Source organism: Physeter macrocephalus, chromosome 3, assembly GCF_002837175.3.
Source record: "Physeter macrocephalus isolate SW-GA chromosome 3, ASM283717v5, whole genome shotgun sequence".
Lineage (NCBI taxonomy): Eukaryota > Metazoa > Chordata > Mammalia > Artiodactyla > Physeteridae > Physeter > Physeter macrocephalus.
This window is the reverse complement of record NC_041216.1, coordinates 20,563,085-20,569,519: the sequence shown is the minus strand read 5'-3', so window position 1 is coordinate 20,569,519 and position 6,435 is coordinate 20,563,085. Positions and strand designations below refer to the sequence as shown.

At 55.2% G+C, this 6,435-nt stretch overlaps 2 protein-coding genes across 2 annotated transcripts in view; both read left to right on the top strand.

Annotated features, from left to right (window-relative positions):
• ACTL8 (actin like 8) overlaps positions 1-6,435 on the top strand; it is a 100,103-nt gene that overhangs the window by 15,968 nt on the left and 77,700 nt on the right. The window lies entirely within an intron of this gene.
• The window catches only part of ARHGEF10L (Rho guanine nucleotide exchange factor 10 like), a 63,862-nt gene that overhangs the window by 56,610 nt on the left and 817 nt on the right, over positions 1-6,435 (top strand). The window lies entirely within an intron of this gene.

Genomic DNA, 6,435 nt, shown 5'->3' with positions numbered 1-6,435 from the left:
CCTCTAAACCTCCCCCACAGGGACCTGCAGCCATTTACCAGAGTGATTGTGCCTTGGGGAAAAGGAAATGCCCAGATGGTTCTGAGATTACTAGGCACTGGCTCTGAGTACACCCTAATTCCTAGGGACCTACAGTGCCACTGTGGCCCATAAGTCAAAGTCGGGCTTATGGTAGGTGATAGAAAGAGTCTTGGCTCCAGTCTGACTCACAGTGGGCTGGGCTGGTCCATGGACCCACCTTGAGGTTATCTCCCCAGTTCTTGAATGAAAAACTAGAATAAGGACACTTAGCAACTAACCGTTTTCTTCTTTCTCCTTTCCAGTTTTATTTTATATGCAAATTTTTGTAGGTTAGCTTTACAATTTAGTCTTTAGGTGGCAATATTCTGTGGAACTGTGACTGAATTTGAGGGGTAATAAAGACAGTATTATGACTGTGGGACTGTTGGTTTCATTTTATGGAAAGGGTGAGAACTTGGCTTGTAAGAACGATAGCTGTGTCTTCTTAGGTAGAAATACAGAGTTGTGTTGCTGTACAGGGGTTCAGTCGTGTGAGAAGGGCTCATGTGGAAGGTGAGTCATCAGAGGGATGGAGTGTGCTGGTTATACATGATTGCCTTGGGGCTCCAAATTCATCCTTCTTGCCTGCTGGCTGAAAATGGATCTGGGCCCTTTAAATTTTTTTTCCTGGCCGGCCGGCAAGCTGAGCTTCGTCAGTAGAGGGCGCTGGAGAGCCCACGCAGCAGCAACGGGCTCCGCTTCCGGTTTCCTGCCGCTCACGGGCAGGCTCCGGCGCCATGTGCGGCCTTTCCAGCGCGTGACTCCTGCGGGGCACGGTGGTCAGTAGCGCCTAGCTGCGCCCCCAGCACGCTTCTAAAGGCAGTTTTGTAGTGGGGTGCCTCTGGTGAGACACCTCCTGTGAGCCGCTTGTGTGGCATCCACCAGGGCAGATCTCTGGTAAGTTCCACAGGTTGGATTTCTAGCAAGTTCCACGGGCGTGTGGCACAGACCACTTTTTGCCGTGCCTGAGCCAGGCACGCCCCGCTCAACAAGGTCTGATTGTCAGCTCTGGAGGGTGTGTGTGTGTGTGTGTCTGTGTGTGTACTCCTTTGGGGGTTCTGCCTCAGCCTTGGGGGGCTCTTCCTTGGGCACTCTTTCATCCTGGGGTAGAGGGTTGCTTTCCTGTGGGCTCTGTTCAGTCCAGGTTGCAGGGGGGCTGTTCCTCAGCGGCTCTATGTCAGCCCTTGGGGGATTCTTCCTGGATTCTGTTCGCTCGAGTTCTCTTTACTTCTTTCTAGCCAGTCCGTGTTAATGCAGTCTCCTGCTATAGTTAATTCTTTTTTTCTTTTTTCTTTTTTTTTTTTTTTTTTTGCGGTACGCGGGCCTCTCACTGTTGCGGCCTCTCCCGTTGCGGAGCACAGGCTCCGGACGCGCAGGCCCAGCGGCCATGGCTCACGGGCCCAGCCGCTCCGCGGCATGTGGGATCCTCCTGGACCAGGGCGGGAACTCGTGTGCCCTGCGTCGGCAGGCGGACTCCCAACCACTGTGCCACCAGGGAAGCCCCGTTAATAATTCTTTATGTGGCATTTTCCTTCTTCAAATTACTGTGTGGTTTTCCCTCCTGATCTGTTGCAAAGTGATACACATTGTAAGTATAGGTATAGTTTGCTTATCCATTTTCATGTTGATATTTCAAATTTGGGGGTATTATGAATAATCTGCTACGCATATTCTCAGATGGACAAGCCTTTCTGTGTAGTATGTTTTCATGTTGCTTGGATAGGTACCTCGAATGGGATTCCTTTGTGAAGGCCAGGCTAATGGGTTTTTTAAAAAATTAAAAATTAATTTGGCTGCCTTGGGTCTTCGTTGCTTCGCGTGGGCTTTCTCTAGTTGCGGCGAGCAGGGGCTACTCTTCGTTGTGGTGCATGGGCTTCTCATTGCGGTGGCTTCTCTTGTTGCGGAGCATGGGCTCTAGGCACACGGGCTTCAGTAGTTGTGGCTTGCGGGCTCAGTAGTTGTGGCTCGTGGGCTCTAGAGCGCAGGCTCAGTAGTTGTGGTGCACGGGCTTAGCTGCTCCGTGGCATGTGAGATCTTCCCGAACCAGGGCTCAAACCCGTGTCCCCTGCATTGGCAGGCGGATTCTTAACCACTGTGCCACCAGGGAAGTCCCTGGCTAATGGGTTTTAACTTTGGAGGGCGCTGAGGAGTTACCGGGAGTTTTGTGGGTCTCTTTTTTGTAGCAGCGGTGGGATTCATTGTGGGTCTTAGAAGGATTGCTTGGCCTTGTGTGAGTGGGGGGGTGGAGCACCAAACTTAAATTCCCCAAGATGAAGGTGGCAGCTCAGCCTAGTGAGTCTGGCATGTGGCTTTGCTCTAGCATCTATTTGCGACCAGTCTGTGAAATGGGAATGTTCACGTGCATCCATAGGATTGTTGGCAGGACTGAATGGGATGATGCCCATGGGGCACTTGGCACGGGGCTGGCATGGGATAGGTGTGCATGGGACGTGGCAGCCAACACACTGATATTGTTAGGTGTTTAAGCCGGGATGTTGCAGTTTCTCCCTGGCACTAGCGACCATGTGTCCAGAGATCAGAGCTTGGAGGGGTGGAAAAGGGTCTCAGCACCTTCCCCAGAGGCACCTCTGGACTCAGAAAAGGCAGGGCACAGCTGCCCACTGCTGTCCAGCGCCTGGTGCTTTCTGACGCCTTCTTGTGGCTCCCCTGTGGGGAGTGGACCTGCAAAATGGCCTTGGGTTCTGGGCCGTTTGCCCGGCCCCCTGACAGTCACCTCAACTGGCACCCTGCCAGCCCGAGCCCTGAGCCACTGTACCCCAGCAAGTCAAACTGCCATGATTAGTCAAATAAAATTTCCATCTGCTGAGGAATTTACGAGAGTTATTACTGGCTATAAAACTGATCGGAGGAGAAGGATGGATCTGTGGGGGTAAGTGCCTCTAATTATGTGCAGTAGTGACTTTTAAATAAGGTTGCAGATGTCCTCATCAGAGTGAGCCAGATCACCATAGCGGGCTGGGCCGGAGGGGGCTGGGCTGGTGGGGGCAGGTCCATCACTGCAGAGGGAGGAAGAAAAGGGGCCTTTGCGTTTGAACCTTGGGGGTTGTGGCATTTGTAACGATCCTGGATGCATGCTGCAGGCGCTTAATGAACGCATGTTTCTGCTTTCCCTGCTTCCCTCCCTCTTCCCCTGGGGCCTGAGCCCAGCTCCTGGTCAGAGGCAGCAGTCTTTCTAGGCCAGGGTCTTGCTGTCACAGGCTCTTTGTGATCAGCCAGGTAACCCCATTGGGTCTCTAAAGCTTCATCTTTAAAATCAGACAATTAATTACCCAGTGTCCATCCCAAAGGAACCTGGGGAGAGAAGATCTTTGAGAATGTGGGCCCAACCTTGTTCTGTTATTAATATATGGCTTTGCTCCAGTGCCTGACCCATTTTAACCCCTCAGCATCTGGGGATGGAGGTGACATCCTCCGTCTTGGATGGGAAGGTTTTGGGGCTCATCTGAGGGCACCTGGATGCCAGGTGCTCCTGCTTTTTTGGAGGGACATAGCTTGAGAAGTCCAGCCCCTTTCCTTCACCCTACTTGAGATGCTGAGAGCAAGACCACATTTTGGGGGCAAACTTGGGCTCCTGGGGTGAACCGGTGAGGTCAGTGGTCTTGCTGGAAAGGATTCAAACAGGACTGAGGGTGGAGGTGAATTACCCGACCCCAGAGAGAGCAGTTCATAGGGTCCAAACCCTCAAAGGCAGGGCTTGGGCCTGAGAGTCTGAAGACACACAGTCCTCAGCCTGCTAGGCCAGGGGTCTCTCCATGGTCACTCTCTGTCCCTCCCCGGCCTCTCCTGCCCACCTCCCCATCAAGCACAAACTAGCCGGCCCCCTCCCTCTTGGAGCCTTTAAAATCAGGGGCACAAGCCCAGGCCTCACAGCCAGCTGCACTTTCATTCCGTAGAGTCAGCTGTTGAATTGCCCACACCTGGGGCCAGGAGCCACCAGGATGTCCTTCCCAGGCCCGGGCCCACCTCCGTGCAGGTAACTCTGGGCTGGGTCCCTTTCTCTGCCCGGTGGTTTGAGGGTGACCGTTTAGCAGGTGTGTCTCGGGTCCCCTGGGGCCTGACTGGAGCCATGGGCGCTGGGGCTGAGTGTGGGGCGTGGCAGGCACCGGTGCACGAGCAGCTGCGCCCTTTGGTTGCGTCTGTTGTCAGGGAAGCCTTCTCCCTGGGTCCCTCCCAGCCCACAGGCGGGGCCCTCCTACAGCTTGGTCCTCTGGGCTGCTGGGGGCTGTGGAGGGGGGAATCTGGCTGCGCAGGGGCCCCCAGCTCTGCTGCGGCTGCATAACCTGGGCAGGTCCCCTGACCTCCCGGGGACTTGGTTTCCATCCCTGTGAGTGGGGATGACAAGGCTGCCTTGTAGGGTCAGGGCAACAGTGAGGGGAGAGTGGGGGAGAGAAACCCCTGGCCAGGAGCGGGTCTCTGATTCCGTGTTTGCTTTTTCGGGTCAGGCTAGGAGACCCCTGGGGAGGGGAGGCTTTGCGGCTGGAGTGACTTGAGTATCTAGAACTCTCCCCGGCACCCCACTGGGGGATGAAAGAGCCTGTGACGGGGTGGGCACCAGGGAAGGGCCTTGGTGCCTGTAGGCTCTGAACAACAGCAGGAGTTTGGTCTTTGGATGAGCTTCCGTTGTGCTGATAGCTTCATCCCTGGCAGGGTTTCACGGTGTATAAAGCTGTGGCGGGGGGCTTTGTTGGTTCAGCTCCTGTGGTGGTCCTGGCTTGGCCCATGGCACACGCACACGCACTCATTCTTGCCTCCCCTCCCCTCCATGTCCCCACTCCACCCTCTTCCCCTTCTTTTGATGTCAGGATAGCAACACAGCCTGCGTCATTCCTGCTTTACAAATGATGAAACATGCTTAGGGGTTGGGGCTGGGGTGGAGGGACTTGGTCTCAGGCCTCAGAGCTTGGACTTCCTGTTACTGACGAATGCAGCATTTATGTACTGGACGTGCCCTCTGGTGCCCGGTGCTGTACTAGGGGCAGGAGAAGCAAGGACGGCCAGAAGCCAGCCCACGTGGTGTCCCTGGGGGGGGGGGGGGGGAGATGGACGGTGACCAAGCCAACCCAGGCATAAAAGATTTCAGATAAGGTGCAGCGCTGGGACTGCTGTGCGGTGGACGTAATGGATGAAGTGTGCCGGTGGGGAGGGGTGCTTCCTGGTTTCCTCAGTCACATTTGCACGTTCCCGCTCCCCCCGGGTCTCCCAGCTCAAACTGGGGCTGCGGGCGGGGATGGGCCCGGCACCTCTGAGCTCCCCCGGTTCCACTCCCCCCCACCCATTGTTGAGCCATGATGGTGTAGGACCCCCGCCCCTCTCTGCGGCTCTCAGGGCCCCTTGCCTCTAGCCTGAGAGGGGAGTCTGGTGATTTCCCTCTGGAGAGGATGGTTTGGAGGGCACCGTAGATTCCCTCTCAGGCTTGGAGAGGCTTTTCTAAGGGGCTGATTACATAGTTTCTTCCCAATTCCTTGTTAGCCGGAGGCCTTCTCCATGATTTCTGGGTTTGTGTCCAGGCCTCCGGCTCGGGAACGCTTAGAGCAAAATGCTCCTTCATCTTTTCCTGTGTTTTCCCACTGCCCCCACCCCCTGCCCAAAAGAACGGAAGGTTGGGAGCTTCCAGCTGACAGGTGTAGTGGGTGATGGGCGTCTGTCCTTAGGAACCCTGGATTTGAGATGGAACTCTTTGTTTTATCAGCTGATGACCCCGTGAGTCTGAGCCATAGTTTCCCATCTGCTAAGTGGGAACGGTAACCCCACAGGGCTGACACCAGGGTTAATGAGAAAATGGCTCCTCTCATGCTTTCTATCACAATCATCATGATTTTCGGGTGATGTGTTCCAGATCTAATAGCAAAGGATGGAGACAGAGCCATGAGGAATGGAGCTGAGTGAGGCTTAGGAAGCCAGCGGCAGAGCTAGCCATGGTTCTGTGCCCCTTGATGTGTGCACAAGCCTCTGGCTAGTTCCTCTGCCCGGGGGGCTGGCCTTGGGTGTGGTCCTTGGTCCTCCTCCCCTAAGGTCCCTCTGTCTTCCCCTGAGAGTCTGGGTCCCCCTGAAGTTTATCAGCGTCCCCTCCAGCTCTGGATTTCCCTTTATGACCAAAGGAAAGAGTGGGACACCTTTCAGTAGGAGGCAGAGAACGCTCATTCTGTTGCAAGTTCCCTGAGGGTGAAGGCTGTCCTGGGCAAGCAGCTGACCACAGCATGGTCCTGCCCACAAAATGCTTAGGTGAGTGCTACGATGGAGTTAGATATGGGGTGTGGGAGCACAGAGAGTGTGCTACTTCCCCCGGGGGGTGGGGAGTAGCAGGGAAGGCTTCCTGGAGGAGGTTACACCCGAATGGAATCTTTAAACGCGAAC